General features: G+C 36.8%; 1 long non-coding RNA gene across 1 annotated transcript in view; it reads left to right on the forward strand.

Moving 5' to 3' along the window:
* Window positions 1-12,858, forward strand: part of LOC131273062 (uncharacterized) — a 32,362-nt gene extending 19,504 nt beyond the window's left edge. The window contains exons 2-3 of the long non-coding RNA XR_009180182.1: window positions 1,860-1,978; window positions 10,094-12,858. This is a non-coding gene — a long non-coding RNA (uncharacterized lncRNA). The remainder of the gene's footprint in view (window positions 1-1,859; window positions 1,979-10,093) is intronic.
* Window positions 12,859-14,080: the final 1,222 nt, after the last annotated feature.

The raw sequence follows: 14,080 nt of genomic DNA on the forward strand, positions 1-14,080 counted from the left end.
AAGTATTTTTATTTATTTTAAAAATAGAAATTTCCATTTTAAGAATAATCTGCACTTTTCAAAAGTGCAATTAAAAATTTAATAGAAATCATAGGGCATAAGTAGAGATTTAAAGAGTGTTGACGCAAAACAGGATTTGAAAGGAATTTACAAATGGAAAATGAAATAGCTAATTTTAATGTATTTAAGAACTTTAGCAATTTTATACATCTTAAAATATACTGCCATAAGAAAAACTCTATATAAGAAGAGTTTAGTAGTGTCATGTCCTATATAAGATTTTTATTTCCAAATCTCACATAAGTCTTTTAATGGTCTATTGACCTACACATGAATTATTACAAAATGACAAAAAAGCAAAAGATACTATATAATAAATTGGCAGTTTTCACCCTAAGAGCTCACAAGCTTAGGCCTGGTGTGTTCTTATGTTTTACCAAAAAAATCTAACTAGAATTTAAATGTTTTTTTTTCTTCTATTTCTCATTTGGCAGGGATTCTTCTGCTTCAAATAGTTTGCATTGTGTGATAGATAAAGAAGTTAACTACTCCAATGACCTGAGGCAAAATCTAATTTCTAGGCATTTTTAATAAGTCAGAGTTTAAGGAAAAACCAACACAGACATTCAGTCTAATATTGTCATGCTAATAACATTTCCCCAGGCCAATTTGTAAAAGTTTTCTGTATGTAGCAGCTTTCCAATATCTTTATAATCCATCTTTCTTTTTTATTTTTTTTTTAAGATTTATTTATTTATTTATCTCCCTTTCCACCTCACCCCACCCCACTCCAGTTTTCTATTCTCTGCATCTATTTGCTGCGTCTTCTGTGTCTGCTTCTGTTGTCATCAGCGGCACAGGAATCTGTGTTTCTTTTTGTTGCGTCATCTTGTTGTGTCATCTCTCCATGTGGGTGGCACCATTCCTGGGCAGGCTGTACTTTCTTTCACGCTGGGCAGCTCTCCTTACAGGGGCCCACTCCTTGAGCGTGGGGCTCCCCTATGCGGGGGACACCCCCGCGTGGCAGGGCACTCTGCGCGCATCAGCACTGCGCATGGGCCAGCTCTACACGGGTCAAGGAGGCCCGGAATTTGAACCGCGGACCTCCCATGTGGTAGACAGACGCCGTAACCACTGGGCCAAGTTCACCGCCAATCCATCTTTCTTTTAAATATTTCCTCAAGTTCTAGTTCTGCTTCCTCAGAAAGCTGTTATCAAATATCTGCATTCTCTAACATTTTAACAAATTTCAGAATCATTACTTGCCCTTTTACCACATGTGTATTTCAATTGGCTTCACCTGCATCTGGAAAGATGCTCTCTTCTTCACTTGAAGGATTTCAACAACCGGTTTTCTTCAATATCAATTCCCTGGAAATAATTTCAGTGATACATATATATTTTTTATAATGAGGTCCCATTCTTAATGAAGTTATTACCGTATGTTGCCATACACACACACACACATATGCACACACCCCTCTCTATTCTAAGCATTCTCTAAAGGAAAGACAGCACAGAATACACACATTCAGAAACTTTATATAGATTTTCAAATTGCTTCATTATAAGTTATGACATTTTAATTTCCTTCCTCAAAAGCATATTCTCATAATTTCTCCTGTCTTTATCTTTCTACTTTAAATATAGCTGAGAATGCCAATTGGGTGGGAGTTGACTCATGCACACCCCATCTGGTTCTTTAGTTAAAGGAAGAAGTTTAATAATTCAGAGCATTCCCAGAACATTTTACATTTCTACCAACCCTACTGACTTCTTTCGGAATTCACCAGGAGTTAAGGAAAATACCGTTCAGAGCACTACACTAAATTATAAGATCAAACTGTCTTCCAATTTAGATTTTTCTTTGGAATGAAAATAAATCATCAAATACTGGGAAGTTTCACAAACAGAAGGATCATGTTCTTGAGAATATGTCACGACATGACATCTTTGATTTTAAGCAGGAGCTTCTCAGGTAAGTGGTTTCTAACTGTCCTCAGAAATGGGTTTCGTCTGTTCATAAGATTCTTATTTCATAGATATTAGAACCTGCTGTGTTGTTTTCAAACTATGTATCCTGAAGAGAAATCACAAGTTGGGATATTTTGGAATGGACTTTCCTTGGTTTAATTTACAAAGGTTTTACAAATGATCATTACTATGCTTTTCAGGAAATTACAAAGGATGAATCACAAAGTAACAACCTAGCAGACAAAAAGGGGAAAAATAAAAGAAATCTAATGATCTTTAGCCCTTGTTTGTGCACTCCATGGATAAGGAACAGACAGTCAAAATGCCTGAAATAGTGTTTTTGTGATACTGCTAACCTGCAGCTAAGTGCCAGTAGGAATGGGAAAAAATGAATTTAATTCACTAAAGCTAGCTATTGTTCAAAATAATTGCTATGGTAAAATAATGCCTTTGGGAGGCTCATGCCTGTGGAGGAAGAGAGAAATGTTGGTTTCTCATCAGGAATACAATTTCCTATCTTACCCATTTCAATGAAAGAGGTAAAATCGCCTACCTCACAGGTCCATATCAGGGAAGCCACACCGAGAAAGAGGCAAATCCAAATTAAAGAAACAGTCAAATTCTGGGAAGAGAATTCTAAGTTAAATATCTCATAAGATATTCTATGGAGGTTCTTTTGCTTCTATTTAAGAACAATGACATTTATTTTTCACACATCTGTATATTCAAAAAATTCAGAAAATTTCACTTTGTTTTCAGCTACTTTAATAGCAGTTTTCCTCATTTAACATGTTTAGTCAGAATCAGATGGTGTCCAAATATGAATCTCTTTGTTTATACAAAAAAAAAAAATGTCTGCAACATTGTTCACCCACAGCCTGAAGCAAAGTACAAAGATAGTCTGCCTGCTAGTGCCTCTCCATCCATTTAGGTACCACAATTGGAGGTGAGTTAGCCAGAGAAAGCCCTTCATATGCAAATTAAAACTAGTTTTCACGGATAGGCTGGGCAGTTGATATAAGAATGACCTATTATAATAAATGCATGATGAAATGAAGTGCTCGAAAAGACCACAATCCTAGAATGGCAAATTGTTGTCATTTGCAGACATGTAAACAGCAGTAAGCTTTAAGGCTGGAGGCAGTCAGCAGAGAAAATCAGGAGGAAGGGACCAGGCAAGCATAGCTCTGAAGGTCAGTCAGCGACAAGTAGCAGAGATTTAACGCAACAAGTTTAAATTCATCCCTGTGGATCAGTAGTGACTGGGTAATAGATGTCACTGGGTATCCTTTCAGTAATTTTCTCTGCTTGCTATTCCTACATGGGCTATTTCTCCATATAATGGATATTGATTCCGTTTTGAGCTGAAAGTTCAGAGAAAAAAAAATTTTTAAGGTGAATTCAGATTTTAAATTACAGCATTTAGTTAGCTTCACTTGTTTACAGATTATAGATTTTACTGGCTTTGTTGACCAAAATGTGCTATAATTTGACAATCAGTTAAAAGTTTTCTATAGGAATTCTTATAGTTTTGAGCTATTTGTTTTTTTTTTTAATATCTTATTTCATAGTTAAACCACCAATGACAATGTTCTTGGCTACAATTCTATATCCAATTTTCTTTAATTCCTCTAAAATATAACACATTATAACTAAAATATTGAGAAAAGTAGTTAATGCATGAGTGCTTATGACATGCCTGACACTCTTTTAAGTGTTGATATGTATAATTCATTTAGTTCAGCAATCCAATGGAATGGGCACTCATCGCCTCCAGTTTTCAATAATCAATCCAAAGTCACCCAACTGGGAAGGAGTAGATCCAGAATTCAAACTCTAACCCATCCTAACACCCCTTTCCTTGACTTCATCTTTACCTTACTACTTTTCCAAATTGACTCCCCCTATCCAAAAAGGTGTGGAGCACAAGTACAGAAATCCACCAGATTTACCATCATCTCTGCCTTGGATGTAGCAGGTTACCAATGTGCAGTGTATGGACTAACGCTTTGGAAGACTAGGTGGTTAGTATATAATTATGATAAAACTGGCATAATGTGAAGTGTAAGTACCCTGAAACTTTATTGCGATAAATCCAGTCATCTTTACCCTGATGACCTACTCATCCTGTGTACTACTTGAAAGTCCCTCCACCTATTCAAACGGGGAAACTGTTTCCATGTCTGAGGCCTCAGCCTGGTGAACTTGAACGCTGAGGGTGAGTCTGTAGCTTTGGGCTGGTATCCAGGGGAAGTGTCTTTCCTCACATGGTTGGCAATTAACAGTCCTTCTGCCTAGGATCACACATAAAGTTGTCGAACTAGCGCACTTCTAAGGCTGACACGTGGTGCCACATTCAGAAGGGCCTCTTGCTTGCTTTAATGCACTGCAGTCACTGTCTTGAATTTGTGTTTTATCTTTAAATTTGAGAAAATGAGGGGGCCAGTGGGGCATGCCTGTAAGCAGAAGACATGCATGCAGTTCACATGTTCCCCCTTAAGACCCCATTCACGTGCAGTGTTTGTGATGCCCATGAGCAAGGAATTCTGGGAGACCATGATGCCTGCCCATTCACCCAGACTCAAAGTCAGCGCAAGACAGTGTTTTAAGTGTTTTACATCTCTGACAAAGTGAGGTGGGGGGAGGGTGCTGACAACCCCGAGGCACCATGCTTTCTATGTGAACTGGAACTTGCTACCAACACAAAAAGACAAATGGCATGCTAAGAAATATAAATGAACAAGACATCTCATTTCAACCCAGCCTTACTCCGGGTAAATCCCTGTATTAACCAACCACATGGACTGAAAATGATTTCATAGAAGGAAAGGGAACGATAAAACATAATTTAACCTATGGTCCTTTTTTCCTTCAATTCTTTCTTACTCGTTAGTAAACTGAAGTTTGAGAGTGTTGGTAAAATGTGTGCATATCAAGAAAAGAACTAAAAACTATTGAGAAAGTTGTGTATTCAGTATTTCCAATTTTCTGGTAAGAATAAAAGGGATATGCATTTATGAACTGAAAAATATGAATCGTGTAATTTCAGTGATTCCACACTAGTCAAATGTTCTTATATTTGTATTTAAAACTGGCAATGTATAATGTAAACAAACAAATCGCTAATAATTTTAAATTTAAATTTGTCTCTTTTGAAACATTAAATAGCAAATAAAAAACACCTTGACAAATATAGGGAAAGCTTGGAGAAGAAAGGGAAATGGTTTATAGTAAAAGCTTTATAGTTAAGTATTTTAATCACATTTTTTCTGCTTTTTTGAACAAAAGGTCACACATTTTCATTTTTGTATTGGGCCACAACATACATGGTCTCTCGATTTCATTAAATGTCATGAAATGGTTTTCTGCATAACCGTAGGCTCAGATGATTCATTCTTTTATTTTGATCATATAATGAATTATGGTAAAGAGTGGTGGTATATTCAACTTCCAGACCTACTTTAATTACCATTTCTTCTTTGAACTGCTCTGTGAGTGGGTTTCAGAACTTTGTAGATACAGGTACTTTTATATGCTATTTGTTATCATTATTTATTGTCCCACTAGACTCTGAGTCCTTGAGGATATTAATTTAGTTATTCCCATTGCTCAGCACAGTTCCTAGAATATAGTTGGTAAACATAGATTTAATAGTCAAAATTAAATATCAATGTTTTTTATTGATTTTTATTACTGATAAAAATCAGTCTTGGTACTAGATCCTTTTTTGTGTGTATGAATTGATCACAGTTCTCTGCATCTGACTTTACTGAATTAACTCTCACTGCCTAACATATTCTTTTCCTTTTTCCGCCTCAACCCTTATTTCAAATTTTAGTCCTCACAACTATTCTGTGAAGTAGATGGCATTTTTACCACTTTATGGAGTGGTAAAAAAAAAAAAAAAGAGTGGTAGTGTTGTGGTGAAAAGTGTTCCTTCATCTTCCTTCTCTGTTTTCACGTCTCCCAGCAGGAGAAATTTTCTTCTAGTCTGGTAGGAGAAGGGGAAGATGGGAAGTGGTGGCATGGCAGAGGCTGAAAAACCTAGTATCATCAAATTCCTTTCTTTCAAAAGTGTTGTGTATTTTAAGACTTCCCATCATCATCTGGTAGGTTTATATTTTTATGAGGTAAAACTTGGAATAAAATCATTTAATTCTCTTTTCTATTTTCAGTTCATTACATTCCTCGCCAGAGGTAGGATCACAAAAATATTCTATTACTTGAATGAAAAAAGGAGCAGTAGGCAACAGAAAATGAGGAGGAAAAATATAAGGAGAATATTTCAAAAATATTATGAAGCCTCATCATGATAAAATAATTTGACATGTCTTAAGTTTACTTAACTTTTTTGGGCTCCAAACGTTTCTATTCTCTCAGGCAAGCTCCTACACAAGCATAAAACTATCCTCTCTTTAACTGGCTATATTTTGGTCTTTTCACAAACTATAACTACATAACAATTTCATTGTTTTTTTTTTAATAATAACTCAATTTAGGTTTATTTGAAGTGAAATATTTATATAGTTTCAGTTAGAGTAAATTTATAATTTTGTACATTGCAGTTTTCTATATTTTTCATGATATTTACAATGTCCATTTTAGGTATTTCAAAATATTTACAGAGTATGATATACATTAATTTACTTGCCATCATCTTCATTATTTGTAATTTATGTATGCTGCAGTCTCTTTTCTTTCATAAATGATTATACTTTACAAATTAAAACAGCATATTTGCACCAAAGGAATTACACATATGAATGTATGTATTTATGTACATATTATACATATTATAAATTTATTCATACTCTTCAACTTTATATGTATATTCATTAAGTTTTTGAACCACAATTCCTATATGGGAATTTTATTTTTCTCTGCCATTTTTTTAGCCATTGTCAGCCTAGATATTATGTTATCTATTTGCCAATTTATTTGATGATACCTTAAAAATTGCTCGGAGGATTGTGGGAACATGGCACAGGGGATAGGCAGATAAGGCTCAACTCTTACTAAAACAACAGAGAAGGAACCAGAGCCTGCCTTGGGGATCTTCTTTGGGGTACAGCAAACCAGGATACTGCTTCACAACTCCCAGAAGAGTGGGGGTCAGAGAGACGAAGAAGCCAAATGAATAACCATTAGTTATTAAACCTCTGGTCTGCCAGGAAGGGCTCCCCCCTCCCCCCCCTCCAGATATTAAGCAAGGGTAAAATTCCTGGGAAATTTACTCTAACTGAGAGGAAAGCAAACATCATCCTCCCTGCTAGCTCCTTTGGATATATATAGAACAGGAAGGTGCTTTATTATTATTATTATTTTTAGCTTTGTATGTTCTGTTTTTTGTTTTGTTTTGTTTTGTTTTTTACTTATTTATTTTTAATTGATTTTGTAAAAATATTACATTAAAAAAACAATATGAGGTCCCATTCAACCCTACCACCCCCACGCCACCACTCTCCCCCCAGCAACGCTCACTCCCATCATCATGATACATCCATTGCATTTGGTAAGTACATCTCTGGGCATCTCTGCACCTCATGGTCAATGGTCCACATCATGGCCCATACTCTCCCACATTCCATCCAGTGGGCCCTGGGAGGATTTACAATGTCTGGTGATTGCCCCTGCAGCACCATCCAAGGCAACTCTAAGTCCCAAAGGCGCCTCCACATCTCATCTCTTCCTGCCATTCCCCATACCCATATCAGCCACCATGTCCACTTTTCCCACTCCACTCCAATGCCACCTTTTCTCTGTGGACCGTGGATTGGTTATGTCCGTGGCATCCCTATGTCAAGAGGAGGCTCAGATTCCACATGGATACTGGATGCAATCCTCCTGATTTCAGTTGTAGGCACTCTAGGCTCCATGGTGTGGTGGTTGTCCTTCAACTCCATCTTAGCTGAGTGAGGTGAGTCCAATAAATCAGATTGTAGGAGCTGAAGTCTGTTGAGGCTCAGGGCCTGGCTATCATATTGTCAGTCCAGAGATTCAAATCCCCTAAATATATCTTAAACCCCAACACCAACTACAATTCCAGTAAAGTAGCATGAAAGTCTAATGAAAAGAGATTCCATCTGAATCCAGTTTCATCACGCAGAAACACCAGCTCCAAAGAAGGGCCATCTGACATGGCAGGGAACCCCATCTGCCATGACCATAGAGCCCGTGGGTCTCTTTAGCCCTCAATAAGTCACCTAGGAAGGTGCTGGACAGATATGGAAGCTAAGGGAAAATCTTGGCTTGCTTGTCTCGGTGGCTAGAAGTGGTACACATATCCAGCCCTCAAGGCAGACAGCCTAGGTGGAGCCCCTGGCCCCCTGCTCCAAAGGGGAGTGTGACCCCATTCTCCAAAGGGGAGTGTGACCCCCTGCTCCAAATGGAAGAGTGATGGCAGATTCCCTGAGAAGAAGAAGGGTCTGGGAGGGTGGAGGTGATTTCTTTGTGGCGACTTCAGCCAGCTAGGTCCCCGTTGAATATTGGAAGGGACTGGACTGGACAGGGACAGGGATCTCCTCAGGTAGGTGGTCATGCCCAGCCACCTAGGGAAAGAGAGAATGGCATCAGAGAGGAGCAGAGACAGGTGGCTAACCAGCACCACGCTCGCAGAGTGCAGGAATGTAACTGGCCCAAAGGAAAAGGGGAAGATAGAATTCTGAACGGCTCATTAACCTTAGGAGGCAGAATACCTCAATGGAAGAATTCCTGTCTAGCATAAATGAGGTCATTGGTTTGATTCCCGGCTCTTCTGAGAAAAGTGATCTACAAGGTGTGATGGTTAGGCTATTGTATCAACTCAGCCAGGTAATTGTGCCCAGCTGTTTGGTCAAGCAAGCACTGGGCTAACTGTAATACAAGGGCATTTGTGGACTTTAGTCACCATTGACTTTACTGCAGTGGTAAATTATAGAGAGCTGGTTATAATTATATCAATCAGGGAGATTGCCATAAGCAATGAGTGATGCTTAACCAAATCAGTTGAATGCCTTAAAAGGGGAAGTGATTCCAGCACTGAGAGAGAATTTCCCAGCTTGTCTTTGGACAGCCAATATCTCCCAGAACTCATCAAGAACCTTCATTGGACTTTCATTGCAGCCCCTGGTTACAGCGGGCCTGCAGAACCTAGACTTGTGCATCCCCATGACTGCGTGAAAGACTCTTATAGATCACATACTCTTTTTTCTTTATTTATTTTTTATTTCTCTCCCCTTCCCCACCCCCAGTTGTCTGCTCTCTGTGTAGAATCACATACTCTTGACAGATATCCTTTATTGATTCTGTTTCTTTAGAGAACCCTGACTAATACACAAGATTATCAGGCATCCAGCTGAAACTTTACAAGAGGAACATATAAACATTCTCTTTGTATTAGATTTTCTTGCATCTCTTATTTTATCCAAAAAAGAAGTTTCCTTTTTTTCAATTTCCCTTATTTTACTCATTAAAACCCATTTCAAAGCCTGCAGAGGACAGGCTGCAGGGTGAGTGATTGATGAACACCAGCCATCACCCTGAGAATATCCTCAATGGTTTAAGAGAGAAGACTGCTTTTCCAGGTTTATTTTTCTTATTTTTATTTTTCCTTCTCTCTCTCTTTTTAAAATGAGTCACTGTTGTCTTGTTTCTTGTTTGTTGTATTTTCCCTTCCTTTTTCTCTACTTGTTTGCTTCTTTTTTCTTTTTTACTTTTGTTCACTGATTTACTCTACCTATGCTATTTCTTTTCTCTCCTTTACATTACATTGTCTGTTTTCTATTGTTGTTTTTTCATTCCACTTCTTTTATTTGGTGTCCTACTTTTCTTGTTTTTATTGCATTCTCTCTCCTTTTTTCTCAGTTTACTTTCACTTTTTTACTTTTTCTCTCTCTTTTTATTTTCCTCTTTTCTTGTCATTCCAGCCTTTTAATTCATTCTATGTATTTTCTCTATTATGTTTCTTGTTTCATTGTTTCTATTTCACCTTTCTAATCTATTCCTCTGTGTTTCTTAGTCATGTTTATTTTTCAATTTTCTAGGTCTTGTATGGTTCTCCTACCTTTTACTATTATTATTAATATTATTCTTTCTCACTTCCTATCTCTTTCCTTTCTGATCCTAATTTTTTTCTTTCAAGGGAACATAGAAAACAAGGAAATAGAATAGAAGAAATGAAGTGTCAAAGAGAAACCTTACCACACACAACAACAACAACAAAATAAAACCATAGAATAGATTGAGAAGCTAATCAACTGAATAAATGAATCAAGATAAACAGATGCCTAGATGCCAACAAAAAATTACAAGCCGAAGTAAGAAACAGAAAGACATGACCCAGTCCAATAAAAAAATTAAAAACCAGGAAGAGATGCAAAGTGTGGAACAACTAATCAGAGGTGTCAAAAAAGATGTCATGAGTCAACTTAATGAAGTGAAGGAAGAGATTAAGGATAATAAGAAGACACTGGGAGAACACCGTGAACTAATCATAAATATATATAAAAAGAAAATGGATATAATGGTGATGAATGACACTATGCAAGAAATCAAAAATACACTGGAAGCACAAAACAGCATATTTGAACAGGCAGAGGAAAGCATCAGTGGTGTGGAAGACAGTACATGTACATCTGAAATAAAACATAGTATAACACATAGATAAAAAAGACAGAAAAATTTCAGCAGGGACTTGGGGATTTGAATGTCAACACAAAACATACAAACATACATATTTTATGCATCCCAAAAGGAAAAGAGAAGGGAAAGGGACAGAAGGAGTTGGAGGAAATAATGGCTGAGAATTTCCCAACTCTATTGAGGAAGATGGGCATCTATGTCCAGGAAGTACAGCACACTCTAAACAGTATAAATCCTAACAGACATACTCCAATACACATACTTGTCAAATTGTCCAATGCTCAGGGCAAAGAGAGAATACTGAAAGCAACAAGAGAAAAGAGAACCATCACATACAAGGGAAGCTCGATAAGATTAAGTGCAGATTTCTCATCTGAAAGCATGGAGGCAAAAAGGGAGTGGTATGACATAGTTAAGGTGCTAAAAGAAAAAAAGCTTCCAGCTAAGAATTCTCTATCCAGCAAAGCTGGCATTCAAAAATGAGGGAGAGCTCAAAATATTCACAGATAAACAGAAATTAGAGACTATGTCAATAACAAGCCTACAAGTCAAAAGGAGAAAACAGGAGACAGAGTGTTGGAGGAGAGAGTAAGAACAGCTAGAAAGATAAAAAGAGAAATAAAATCAACATATAGCATACATAAATCAAAAGAAAATACAGCTAAAATAAGCAATTCCTTGACAGTAATAACAATGAATGTTAATGGATTAAATTTACCAGTCAAAAGACACAGATTTGGCAGACTGGATAAGGAAATATGACCTATCTATATGCTGTCTACAAGAAATCCACCTTAAACCCAGGTATGCAAGGAAGCTGAAAGCAAATGGTTGGAACACAATTTTAAAACAATAAGCAAAAAAGGGGAAGTAGCTATACTAATACTGGACAAATAGAATTTAAATGTGAAACTATTGTAAGAGACAAAGATGGACACTATATATTAATAAAAGGGATAACCCACCAAGAAGAAAGAACAATCATAAACATTTATGCACCTAACCAGGGTGTAGCAGTTCGATATGGTTATGAATTCCAAAAATAGATATTGGATTATATTTGTAATCTGGTCTATACCTGGGCATGATTAAGTTATGATTAGTGCTTTGATTGGGCCATGTCATTAGGGTGTTAAGTCCCCACCCCCTTGGTGAGTGGGGGCTCACAGATAAAAGGCATGGCACAGGACAGAGTTGGAAAGTTTTTGATGTTGGAGTTTTGATGTTGGAGTTTGATGCTGAAGCCTTAAGCTGGAGCCCCAGGAAGTAAGCCCACAGAGGAAAGAGAAGCCAGCCCCAGGAAGAAAGGAATACTGAGCCCAGGAAGAAACAAGCCCTGGGAAGAAAAGGGACCTTGAACCTACAGCAAAGCAAGACTCTGGAAGGGAGGAACCCAGGAAGCCTGAACCCTCATAGTCATCAGCAGCCATCTCACTTTGACACATGAAAATAGACTTTGGTGAGGGAAGTAACTTATGCTTTGTGGCCTGGTATCTGTACACTCCTATCCCAAATAAATACCCTTTATAAAAACCAACAATTTCTGGTCTTTTGCATAAGCACCCCTTTGGCTGACTAATACACAGGGCACATAAAAACACAAGGCAAACACTGGGAAAACTAAGTGGAGAAATAGAGGCCTCGACAATTATAGTGTGGCACTTTAATAAACATTATCACCATTAGACAGAACATCTCAACAGAGAATCAATTGAGAAACGAAGACTTTGAATAATATATTAGAGGATCTGGACCTAATAGAAATATACAGAATATAACACCAAAATACAGAGCGATATACATTCTTCTCAAATGCATATGGATCATTCTCCAGGATAGACCATATGTTGGGCCATAGAAAAACGCTCAATGAATTCAGAGAGATAAAAAATATACAAAGTAATTTCTCTGAACACAATGGAATAAAGCTGGAAATCAGTAAGAGGAAGAGAACAGATTAGGCACTAAGATATGGAAGTTAAACAACATACTCTTAGACAAATAGTGGGTCAAGGAGGAAATCTCAAAAGAAATCAGTAGCTATCTTGAAATGAATGAAAATGACAACACAAAGCCTGTAATGAGATGGAATTTCATAGTCATAAGTTCCGACATTAAAAAAGAAGAAAGGGCACAAATCAAAGACCTAACTGGAGAAATTAGAAAAAGAACAACAAACAAACACTAAAGGAAGGAGAAAAAAGAAACAACAAAGATTACAGCAGAACTAAATGAAACTGAAAATAATAAAGCCTCCCCCCCCCCCCCAAATAAAAAGCTGGTTCTTTAAGAAGATTAATAAAATGGACAAACCCTTAGCTAGACTAACAAAAAAGAGAGACTGCAAATATATAAAATAAGAAAAGAAGGGGATATCAACAATGATCCCACAGAAATAAAGAGTATCATCAAAGGATATTTGAAAAATTATATGCCAAGAAGATGGAAAATTTAGTGGAAATGGAAAATTCCTAGAAACACACAGCAGACTATATTGTCAAAAGAAGAAATTGATGAACTCAACAGATCAGTCACATGTAGTGAGATAGAATTAATCATCAAGAGCTTCCCAACTAAGAAAAGCCCAGAAACAGATGGCTTCACAGATGAATTCTACCAAACTTTCTGGAAATAATTAGCACCAATCCTGCGTAAACCCTTCCAAAAAGTAGAAGTAGAGGGGACATTGCCTAACTCATGCTGTGATGCCAACATAACACTAATACCAAAGCCAAACAAAGATGCCACAAGAAAGGAAAACTAAACATCAATCTCTCTAATGAGCCTACATGCTAAAATCTTCAAAAAGATACTTACTAACCATACTCAACAAAACATCAAATGAGTTACACACCATGGCCAAGTGGGTTTCATCCTTGCTATGCAAGGATGGTTCAACATATGAAAAGCAATCATGTAATACACCACATAAACAGATCAAAGAAAAAAAACACATCATCATCTCTAAAGATGCAGAAAAAGCATTCAACAAAATTCAACAAACTTTTCTGGTACAAACACTGTAAAAGATAGGAATAGAAGGAAACTTGATAAAGGGTTTATATAAAAATCACAGCTAATATCATATTCAATGGTGAAATCCTAAAAGTTTTCCCTCTAAAATCAGGAAAAAGACAAGGATGCCCATATTCACCAATGCTATTTAATACTGTGATAGAAGTACTTGCTTGAGCACTTAGGCAAGAAAAAGATATAAAAGATATCCAAAGTGGAAAGGAAGAAATAAAAATTTCACTATTTGCAGGTGACATGACTCTAAAAATAGAAAACCCTGAAAAATCTACAACAACACTTCTAGACATATAAATGAGTTCAGTAAAGTCACAGGTTATAAGATCCATGTGCAAAAATCAATAGCATTTTTGTACACCAATAATGAGCAATCTGAGGAGTAAATCAAGAAAAAAAATCCTATTTACAATAGCAACTAATAGAATCAAATACCTAGGAATAAATTTAACTAAAG

This window comes from Dasypus novemcinctus, chromosome 1 (genome assembly GCF_030445035.2).
Source record: "Dasypus novemcinctus isolate mDasNov1 chromosome 1, mDasNov1.1.hap2, whole genome shotgun sequence".
Taxonomy (NCBI): Eukaryota; Metazoa; Chordata; class Mammalia; order Cingulata; family Dasypodidae; genus Dasypus; species Dasypus novemcinctus.